We start from the raw sequence: 11,859 nt of genomic DNA on the forward strand, positions 1-11,859 counted from the left end.
GCTAATAATTCACAGCCATTATTCCTTTATCTTCATTCAGCTGAAGGTTGAGAAGGCTTTAAAACTGCAATTATCAACCATAGATCTGCATTGAAATAAGCTTCTCCACTGCGTTTCTAACTCCTCTTACCCTCCTCCTAAATAAAGAGGAGGAAGCAACAAAGAAAGCAACGTCTTTAATACAGCAGATAAAGATTTGTCCCCAAAGATTATCCATGCAATCAGATACACCAAAGCAAAAAAGGAAGAAAAGTAGGGTCGGATCGGACTAGATCTGCTAGTCGGGTCATTTTTTGAGTCAAACCACTAAGTTCCTTGCTTGGCCACAATGGAAAAATGACATTTTGTTGCTAAAGAAGAAACTCACTGTAGGCAGTGAAATGTTCTTACATCTTTTTCTCTCTTTCAGCCAAGTTTTGATGATGAGCCCCTGTGGGAACATCCCTTGGGGCATCAAGAAGAGGAATCCCCCAACTTTAATCCTGCTGACAACCCCTTACACAGGGCAAGCCATCAACAATCCATTTTCTAACGAAGGTATCATAAACAAGATAGCACCCACTCCAGGTCTTTTTGTTTTTCCCTTTTCTGGTGCTTTCTACCAGGCTCTTAATAACCGTGGATTAATGAACAATTACAAGGCTTCATTCTTTACTGCCGTGTAATTCCAAGAAAGGAAGAGCATCTTTCTGGAACATTATGCTTGAAAAACAAAGGAGAGCTTTGACTGTCAAGTCACTGATGTTCCCTCTCCACTTAAAAGCTTTCCAATTTACTTACAAATTATAGTGTTTTTAATGCAAATTAAGCACTAGAGAACATTCTTTCCTTCCCCCAGATTAGCAAGAACCAAATTGACCAAGAAAACCAAACATGGAATCCGGACACAATGAATATTTTAAATAATGAGCCTATTTAATTATTCTGATTGGTGAAGTATGAGGTTATTAAAATGCCTGTGAACTGATGATGGGGTTTGAGCATATGGTTTTGCTTCCCGAACACAGAAAATGTTTTCTGATACTCTTGTGTTCCAGCATCCTTTGTTGAATTAACTACGGGGATGAAATACAGCTACACATGCTCAGAGACCTTTGGGAAATATCTTTTGCTTCAGAAGCAAAAAAAAAATCACATCATGGAAGGCAGAAGCACTGCAGGAGAGTGAATGAGCCCGGATTCAACGCAAATTACCTCACTCACTCCAGCTACTTAGGAATAAACAAAACCAAAGCTCATTCATTTCCTTTTTCCTCCAATATGTCACTGAATTGATGCTTGCCCAATAGGTTTTCACTTACACAGGTGGGAAAACCCTGAAGCAGAGGAACTCAGAGATACACCGTGCTGAATCTGACCACCAAATACACCAAGTCCCCTATTTCTTATTAGCATTCAGGGTGAGCGTCATCCAACTTTGTGGCTGTTCTTTTAATTTTAAGCTCACGAATGCCCCTTCAGCCATCAGAACTCCACATCTGCAAGTTCAAACCATCAAATTACACCTTCTGTGCCAGAAGGAAACCACTCTTACATGGCACTTCCCACCTGCCTCTTACAAAGGAGAGCACACTGCAAGTGCAGAGCATAAAACAGCTGAAACATGACTTGCTCTGGGTTGTGTCACCTGCACTCCAGAAGAGCCAAGTTATATCCTTACTTTTATGGTCAGACTCTCCCTATTCAGTTTTTGCAGTATCCATTTACACGCTCCATGTCAGCTGTTATCACATTGCTTTCCTTCCCCAATGCACAAAAAGGGAAGCTCCCCTCCTTGCTTTGTGGTTGTGCACAAACACACGAGTGTCCCTGCCCAGACAGAAGGGAATGGGTGAAGAAACTCCCACTGGAGGTCCTGATTTCTCAGGATATTGAGCATCTGCTGCTTCTGCCATTGCACGCATCTCTGGGTCAGCGCAGTCTGCTTCCTGACAGCCATCCATATAGGAAAGCTTATTATTCTGAAATAACGAGCATGCTTAGCACAGAACGGAGCCCAGACTTGAGACCCACTTGCCACCCCATGATAACCCCCAGCACTTCCCAAGCTTCCTAGAAGGTTTTGGTTTCGGGTCAGCACAGAGGTCTCCCTGTGCCCATCAAAAGGTTGTATGGGTGAAAAGTTCACATTCCCATGGCAGCTCATTCACATCCTCTTGATTTCTGATGCCATCTGCTCCTTCCTGAGCCTCTTTTCAGGTTTAATTCTGGATCTTCTGGAGGCTGAAGGGCATAGAGGTGAATGAGCACATCAGGTTCTGTACCTCCCAGCTTGGTATCCTGTACTTTAACATCTCTAACAACCCCGAGCACAGGGTGACTAACACTGTCCTCTGATACAGGCTGATACAGGTCAGAACCCAATGGAGATACCCACTGTTCCTTGGCTGTTTAATAGATTCCCATTGCCCTGGTTTTCTACCTTCTGGTTTAGTCATGAAGCACCTGAATCCCACCTGCATCTCCTGCACCACTGTAAGTCCCTACTACCCCCAGAAAGGAAATAATTCAGGGCCCTACCTACATGAGATGGGAAAGAAAAACAGCCACAAAACCCACAAAAGCCAACTAGGCAAACAAAAAGGGAGATAAAAGCAGCTTGCTTTAAAGCTGGAGCTTTTTCTGAAAGCCTGCAGTAAATCTTTAAGATTATCAATAATGAACACATTCAATGTCTTTTCTTGTTCTTTTAAATCACTCGTTCCAGTGGAGAGAAATCAGTCTGGGGGGTTGCTTGTATGCGAGCTGCATTTATTATCAAGGGATTGAGACTGCTAGGGATGGAGGGAAGCAAAATGAGCATAGACAAGGCTTAGGAAAAAAAGCACACCACCACTTCATAGCCCTCCCTCCACAAATTTATCACAACACCCCAATAATGAGCAGCAGAATTCAACTCCCTGATGACATTCACAGTGGTAGATGCTGTCCCAAATTTAGTCAAGTGACAATGCAAAGTCTTTAATATGCAAAGGAGTCCTTTGTGTAACTCACCCTAACTTTGGTGCCTTGTCATGCCTTAGAGAGACTCCAGGAGAAGCAAATTGCAATAATCACAGGAGCAAACAAGTTGGACAGAAGCTGTCATAGCAGTAATGAAATCTTCCATTGATTATCATGTATATATAGACATACATCACAGAAAACTACACGTAGTTCCATAAATTTCTTATAGGCTACAAGAATCCAGCCCTACGGAAACCACATACCCACTGCATGTCTGAATTACAGTGAACACTGATGTCACTTCATCACTTCTCCTTTTCCCACCTGTCTCAGACAGTCTATTTGTGCCACATTGTTTTCCTCAGCAGCATGAAAACCTCAGCTCCAGCTCTTTGCACGTGTCAGACATAAGCACCTTCAGTAATTAAGAGGACTTCTGCACCAGATTATTCCCAAGCCACAGCAGAAGTGAGGTGCCAACCCTTAGGTTATTTAAAGCACAAGCTGGGGCTCGCAATGATGGGATGGTCTGTGCAATCATGGAATTGAAACAAAAAATAAGCTGTGTTTTAATGTTGTTTTTTCCCCCCTTCTAAACTTATTCACTTCATGATTTCCATAGATGCAGCAATACCCCATGCCACCCTGCAGTACACAATGCATGCATCAGAAGAGCAGACATGAACTGTTATGGGGGCAAACCCTACCTGGAACAGGGATACAAAGCCAAGCAGACCCTCTATACAAGCACACAGCACTATAGAACCACACCATGCCACCTCCCTGCTGTGTGCCACCAGCACGAGAGAGAAGATGCTCCCACTGCTTTATCTCACAAAGCAGCACGAGGACACACAAACTCAGTACAGCACCCTGACCATCTCATGCAATAAACACACTCCCCAAAGCAAAACCTTGCGTGGGTTAATCTCACCTGCAAGGAGATGTCAATTGTCTGTCGAATATAATCAGGGAGGAGAAATCAATGGACAAAGAGCAGCACCTCTAGAGAACAATTCATTATGTCTTAAAACTTACACCTGCTGCCCTGCTGGAGCCATCCGTCTCTCCTTTGACTGCAGACAGAACCAAGCACAGACTTCAATCACTGCTGATGTCCACTTGATTCATCTCATCCTGGATGTTTTCCATCAGTGTTTGAGCTGCTGTCAGGTTATCAGTAAATATTTTACAAACACACACACGCTACAGACATACCCTGATAGCCGAGTGAGTGCAGTTTGCACTGCACGGCTACCAGCACATCCAGACCCATCTTTGGGTCATTAAATGCCACACTCATGCAACTCCCTCCACCACTGTTGCACTTTCACCTTCTCACGTTGCAAAGCAGAACACAGCAAGGTAGGACCTTTCCTCCTCTCCTTCAGCACAGAGGGGGATAAAGGACACACCACTTCCAGTCTCTAATCATGTTAGAAAGTCCTTTTGGCTATGCATGTTACTTTAAAAGAGTACGTTCTTTCCTCCTGGTGGTTTTTAATTGATCACATCTGTAACAGGTAGAGCTGCTTGGCTAGTGAAGGGCCATATCAAAGTGTCCCATTTGTTGGCGATTTCCCCAGGGCATCTTTTAAACCATTCGAATTTGCAAACAACTTTATTTCTTATTAACACACATTCTTAATTGCTTTCCTGGGAAAACAGTTTGAGTTGTGCAGCTCCAGGGTTTTCAAGCAAGCATTTAAGGAGAGCTTTGCAACAAAGCAAAGGCAGGATTCGCTGGTTCTGGAGCAGTACAGGTTCACATTTAGGTGACTGTCTCCCCAACTTTGGACACATCCATCAGGTGATGGGTGAAGCACGGAGCTCATTAAAGCCTTTGACTTCCTATCTGTTAATTCATAATGCTGTAACATAAAGGATGGGACCGTATCTCCTCGGGACACAAGAACTATTTCTAAACCACAAATCACACGCAGGGATTATGAGTCATTTGGAGACTTATTCTTAATCAATTTTGCATATAAAAACCTACGTATTTCTATTAAAAAGACATTAATTTCCTGGAAGATGAGATTTGCAATTCCTTTGTCCTGAAAGACAACGGTAAACAATGTTCCACTGACCTCCAGTGGGCAACGGGGGGAAATACACCTTCATCTCTGCACAGCAGAAACGCTCTCCAATGGCCTTCAGCACTGACATTTGCACTTGGATGCACAGAGTGCAGCACCAGAGCTGCTCTCATATCTCAGGTGTCACCACCTCCCACCATTTCTCCTTGCTTTCCCTGCGTTATCAGTTGTGCATTTTACCTGGTTCTTTTACGTAATGGAACAACTGAGATTTCCATATGAAACCGCTTCCCATTCCTCACTGAAATGGAACTTCACAGAAGGGCAATTCTTCATCATGGGAAGAGAACACTAACACCAGTGCAGAGTCTCTATTTGCTACCGTCTGCACAATATTAATGTAAAAGATAATTTATTGGCTTGAATCAATACCTCCATGACTCCTCCATCCATCAGCCCCCCTTCATCTGATAGAAGTCCTTCCACGTCTCATTCTCCCAGACTGATGAGATCACAGTGCCTCTTTCCAGCGTGACTGATGGTGTGTAGATATGCAATCGCCCAATAAATCACCACCTCTGGATCAAAGACCCCAGATCCTCCGCCACATGCCAGAGATACACACAAAACACCATAAAATACACTAAGTTAATTACAGCAAGGTTTTTTACCACTTCAGACATGGCTGAGCATCACTTGGCACATACAAATACCTTGAAAGACTCAGCCAAAGCCCCCACCATGCTGCAAAATCAGGGTATGAAACATGAACGTTCAGTGTAGGGACTGACCATTCATGGGAGCAATGTGGGCAAAGGGCTCAAGTGTTGCACTGCAAGAAGCCTTAGAGCTACACATAGAAGCTGTTATCCCACACAGTGCCTGCTTTGGGACTTGAGACAAGGCTTCTGGCTGTTAGAAGGCTGCTTACACCTTAGGACTTCCATCATATGAACTACAAGAACAGATCAAGCAAAGTCAGCTGCTCAGAGCATCAGTGCTACAAAAACATGCGTTTCTAGCTGTCCCAAGGCAGTGGGAAGAGTGCATTTCTGCTTGCTATCTGGTGAGCCTTGCACAGGTGCAGGTCTGTGCTCCTATCTTGGCAATCCAGTAGGAAGAGGCACAGATACATACCACACACCTGCATCCACAGCAGCAGGGCCACTAAGGAAACAAGCCCATTGAAAGCTCTCATTGCACAGCCACAAAGTTCAGGTGTTATTTCAGGAGAATTTGACACCATCAAGTTGCAAAGAACAAGGACCTTCCTGCCTGTTCCCACCCCCAAAGCCACAAAAACCCATGCACTCTCCAGCTCACACCAGTGCCAACAAGCACACAAACCCCAACCTGCTGACCTGAGGAACAACAGCACCCACAACCTCTTTATCCGTGATTACCCACTCCAAACAACAGCTTTCCTCCAGGCTCTTTTACCTCCTACACAGCACACAAACACCCAGAGATACAATAAATCACAGCAACGAAGCAGGAAAACAAAGCAGAAAGCCACAGTACCTCCTCTTGCTCAGCTCTTCCAGTCCTCCAACGCTCTCAACTGCTCCAGCTTTCCACCTCCACACCCTCTTTGTTAAGTAGAGCTTCCACAGGTGGCACTGATGGAACCTCATCATGTCAGGGCCTTCAGCTGTGCCCTGCCCAGCAAAGCTGATTGCACTCCAATTAACTGGGCTGTACCTTTCGTTCTTGCTGTCCCTGCTCTGCCCTTATGTTTCTTATTGATAAAGTGCTATGTGGACATTTGCATTTCTTGGAGGGAAGAAGAGGTGGAGAAGAAAATCAAATTACTTTGCTTAGTGATCTTAATTATCTGCAATAATTACCTTCAGTCAATTCTCAAACAAGAACTCTCTGGAGAGCAGAACATTTTAGTTTGGAGGGAGGAAATGGACTGGAGTCCAAAGGAATGCATTATGTAACTTATTTAGATGTACCTAATTAACCCTCTGAGTGAGGAATCCAATCAAAGCTTCCCCATTACGCTTAATAAAAGCAATTTAAAGGGGGGGGGGGGGGGGGGGAAGAATAAAAGAGGGGTCTGAAGGAACTCTCTATGACTCAAAGTTAAACTTGAGCAAGGAGCTGCACAAGAGCATGCACAGCTCGGTGTGCTCCTCTGCTGCAGCTTTTCCCAGCTTCCCAAGGCAGAGAACCATCCTGCATGCCAGCCAATGGCTACAGCACACCACGGGTCTCCTTGAAGGAGAGTGCAACAGCGGCTGCAGTACAGCTGGGATAGCTGCTCTGCACAAGCAACACTTTGCTCTTGCATGTCTTTGTGCACAGTTCAGCCTCCCCTCGTCAGCCCCCAGGGCAATTCAAGGACTTAAAAAGCAGGATCCTGTTTTAAGGGTTCAATCAAAGCAAACAAACTGCTAAAAATACATTGGCATCCCATCTGTTGCCAGGCAGGGAATTTAAAGCTCAGCAGTCAAGGGGACAGGATGAAAGGCTGCAATAAACACCTTGAAATGGATATCTGAGAAATTCTGCGGCCTGGGGAAAACGGTCTGATTTTCTCTTCCTTCCTTTGCACAAACACACACACAAAAAAGTTCTTCTTAATTTATTTTTCCTATGGGAGAAAAGAGAGCACTGAGCGCAGCCTTCTGCAGCACAGGGAGGGGAGCAAGCAAATATTGAACCTCCGTGTTTATCACCAAAGGTTTCATGGGCAGGATGGGAAGCATGGGCTGATCCAAGCAGTGCCAGCCCAGCACCCCATGACACCATCCTCCATCTCCTGACAGCAAAAGCCTTCCCAAAGGGAAACCTTGGCTCGAGGAGTAAATACTTTGCAAAGTGACGGCATGCCAATGGGCTGCAGTGCACTTGCATTGCTGCAAGCAGAACACACAGGCCTTATGGAAGTCTCTTTCCATGGGAGAGGCAGTGAGCAGTGGGAGCCTGCACTGCTGGGCTGTAGTTCTATGAGGAGCAGACGTGATGGGGGACAATTAATGAACACCTACTGTAATGTGATAACACTTAATTGCACAGAGAGAGGATTTGGGGCTGCTGGGTGATGCTCAAAAACCATCCTGCAGCCGGTACAGTTGGTGGGGCAGGTCTTTGTGCTGAACCAAAGCCATGATGAATAAATACCTCTCATAGCAGCGAGATGCCTGGGCAGAGCATCTGGGGATATGTCTGCAAACTCAGGAGTAGGTTCTGCCCATGGAGCTGCCATCGGCTCCTGCAGGACACCCACTGCACCAACCTATCACCCATCACCCCCATCTATTATGATTGTTTTTAGCCAGAGGAGGAAGACAACAGGAAAAAAAAAGCAGCATCTGATAAACTGCAGGCTTCATTTTTCAGCTATCTGGAGAAAATATTAGCATTTTACATCAGAAAAAAAACCCATGTGGGAATGGTTTCAGGGCCTCATTTGCATCTCCACAGGCCTTCCACTGCCAGAAGGACCCCCCCCCTTTCCTTACACGCTCAGCTTTCCTGGCCCTGCTCCCTGTGCCTCCTGCAGCTCCCAGCAGCTCTGGCCTTTTGCCTTTCTTCTCCTGCAAACCTGGTTTTATGCAGCACAAGAAACAGACAATCTGACCCCACGACTGTGGGGTTTTCCTATTAAAAATCTACCTCTGCTTTGTGCAGGAGGAGCTCGTTTGCTTCCACCACCGACCGCCTTTTGGTGATGCTCACCAATGGCCTCAAGAGAGATGCCCAGAGCCCGCATCACCATTCGAGCTGTGAGATCATTACAAACCAAAAGACTGAAAGCTTTAAGATGCAAAAGGAGGATCCAGGCCAAGAAACGCATTTGGGAAGCAAAATAAACCAGCTGTTTAAAGTCAGGAGAGCCTGACAGACAGTGATCAGCAGAGCCCTGTATGCACAGACAGGTTTGAGCTGAATTAAAGCACCAGGAGGGCTGCTGGTGAGCAGACGGGCAGGGTTCTGCCATTCCCATAGCACACTGCTTCTCTGCATGCAGCCCTGAGGGTCTGAAGCTGCTTCTTAGCACTTCACCCTGGCTCTGCTCCTTCCAAGGCAGCCCCGTGGGCAGCCCTGTCTATTACACCTTGCTCTTGGGTAGCGATGCTCACAAGGCCTCTGTTTTCCTCTCTGCGGTTGAGAACCTGAGGATGGACACCTGACAGCTATTTCTGGTACTTGGCAATATAAATAATGAATGGTTTCACACTGGGAGGAATCAAAAGGCACCAGATGACTCCGGTAATAAATCAGGAGAAAGGCAGGTGGTCTCTTGTCAGGCATCTCCAAACCGATGTGCAGCTTTATGAGGAGGGAGGTGGCTTAGGAATAAAAGCCATCAAAGTAAATCTCAGCTCCTTAGGAGTTGTGGCACTTTTCAGTGCCGCTGTAAAGCACTGCCGTGCTTCTGCTCTTAGAGGAACAGCCCTCAGCAAAGGCTTGGTTAAAGGGATACGCAGTGAATCAGCTGCTCTGCTCTGAGAACTCACAGAGGGGGGGAAAAAGAAAACAGGGGCAAAAGAAGGAAAATAAAAGACTGCTACGTGATGAGATGTCACTGCCTCAATTCCCAGCTCAGAGGCCGCCCTGCTGTCACCTGTCCTGCGTGCTGCCAGGTGGTGGGGAAGCATTTGGTGCTGCTGAAGAGCCTTGCTTGTCTGAAGATGACAGAGTACCTTCAGGGCAGTCTGTGTGCCCATAAGGATAACTGCCATCTCCTTAAACACAACAGAGAAAGGAGTGTTTCAATAGGCTTTGGATGCATTCCCCGTGTCACAGCAGACCTTGTTAGCTATTGCCAAGTGGCCAGAAAACAGATATTCTCAGTAATTACACCTAGCAGGAGCTGGGAAGACAAACACTTCTCCAAACATCACAAAAGCAAGGGAAAAGGCTTGGGAAAATATACTGATGTGTGTCTGCGGTCAGATTACACACACATAGGTGAGAAAAGCAAAGGCTATGGAGCACTGCCAGGGGCACGGGTTGCAAAGCAGCAGCTCCCTATCAGCAGAGCAGCTCAGATCAGCCCTCCCACACACCGAGGGATGGACTCATGAAATGTTTTGTCATTTAGCTTCAACTTATCAGCAAGCTGATGAAAAACAAAAAGGGAAGGAGAAAATAAGCATAAATCCATCAGGCGTGTTGTCTTACCAGCTCCTGATATGTTTTGGCTACTTATAGAGACTAAGAGGAGTCTTGGGAGCAGATGTGAGACGCAGATCTTGTTTGCTCGCCTGTCAACACTCAGCGAGCAAAAAACAAACAGTGCAGGAAGCAGCCCCCGCTGTGCACCACTCCGTGCTGGGGGGCTGCTTTGCATTCAGAGGTATGGGAGCACATGGAGCTTACCTTAAGCTGTGGGTCAGCAAAGCAGGATAAAGGAGCATCATGGTGGGGTTCTGCTTCCTTTGCTACACCTGTAATTGCAGATGGAACAGAGATAAGTGATGTGAGGACACGCTCTGGCCTGGGAAGGGAAAGAAAGCGAAGCATTAACACACACAACCTCAGGTGGGACTAGGCCCGCCGCTGCAGTTCCGGCTGTGCCCACCAGGGGGCGCCACGTGCAATGGTTTGCAAAGCACCCACGGAAGCATCCAACCTCCACCTGTGAATGAGCCTCCCTGCTGCAGCCAGCGCTGCGCTTTACTCTTAAAGCTACAAAGGAAAGCAAATAATGCTTGCAGATGCCACTTGGGAGCACCTAATTGCATTGTGCAGCTCTTCAAGGAGCTGGGATGGAGCAAAACCCCTCCCTGACCACTGCTGGGCAGTCCTGGCTGCGTTGTTTGCACGAGTCTTATTTAGGTGGTTTTGCTCCAAATCGGTGCTCTCATTGGCTGTGCTGCAGTGCTCTCTGCCGGCACCAGCTGGGGATTTCCTGCCATGTCACAGTTGAGCTGTATTTGCTTTCTGAGCTTGTATTTACCATTAGGGTGTCACGTCTCTGTCTGTCTCTCTGTCTGCAAACTGCTGTGCTGATGCCTCCTGTTTGCCCTCTCGATGACGATGTTCTGAGGCATTCATTTGCTCTCCACACGACCAGCAATGTTCCAGATCCCCTCTCAGCAGAGGACGCCTGAGCTGAGCCCCACCAGCCCATTCTTCCCAAGGCAAACCTCTGTGACACCACCCAGTGAGCAAACCCAGCACTGACATCACAGTGGATGCAATGCCCTCCCCAGGATCCTGCTGTTCCTCCAGGCCCCTCCATGCTTTGCTTTGTGCTCAGTGCAAGCCTGGGGCTGATGGTGCCCTCCCAGACCGTGCTGCTACACACCACACTGCTGCATCCCACCTCCTCACTTCTGATTCATGCCATTAAAACCAAGTTTGGTGCTGACTCGGAGCACCTTTGCTTAATAACTGCTATTTTAACACGAGCCCATGGAGAGCTCAGCACAAGGCCCTAATTTCTGTCCCAGATTTCCAGCAGGCAAGGTCAGGATTCACCACGTAGATGGGTTTCTTTGCAGAGCTCACATAGGGACGTGTTCCCTCTCCTTCCCTCTGACTGTTGGTGCTTTTCTCAGTTGCTCTGAAGGCTGAGTGCACCCTGAGTGCTGACTTTGCATGGAAATAGATGCTCATGCACAGATGGTGATTCATCCTCAGGAAGGGCACTGAATTATGGCCTTAACAGGGTGATTTCAGCAGGGGATGTGCTGCCCTGTCCTGGTTCTGGACTTTACACTTACAGAGTCTGCCAGCAAATAAAGGGAGGGTTCCAAACTGCCTTCTTGTTGTGATTAAACAAATGAAACAATCATATCCTAAGTAATGTGATCTGATGTTGCCCTAAAGCTGGTCGTTCCCGATAACAAACTAAACTTGACCACATAGATGGCTCTGCTGTGAGTCGTTTTAGGCCATGCTGTGAACCAACATT

At 46.7% G+C, this 11,859-nt stretch overlaps 1 long non-coding RNA gene across 1 annotated transcript; it reads right to left on the bottom strand.

The window, feature by feature from the left end:
• Positions 1 to 2,002: 2,002 nt before the first annotated feature.
• LOC140261884 (uncharacterized) lies at positions 2,003 to 6,554 on the bottom strand. Its single transcript, XR_011905791.1, has 3 exons — positions 6,507 to 6,554; positions 2,995 to 3,081; positions 2,003 to 2,223 (listed from the first exon to the last, which is right to left on the bottom strand). It is a non-coding gene; the product is annotated as an uncharacterized lncRNA (long non-coding RNA).
• Between the last annotated feature and the right edge of the window lie 5,305 nt (positions 6,555 to 11,859).

Source organism: Excalfactoria chinensis, chromosome 23 (genome assembly GCF_039878825.1).
Source record: "Excalfactoria chinensis isolate bCotChi1 chromosome 23, bCotChi1.hap2, whole genome shotgun sequence".
NCBI classification, from domain to species: Eukaryota; Metazoa; Chordata; class Aves; order Galliformes; family Phasianidae; genus Excalfactoria; species Excalfactoria chinensis.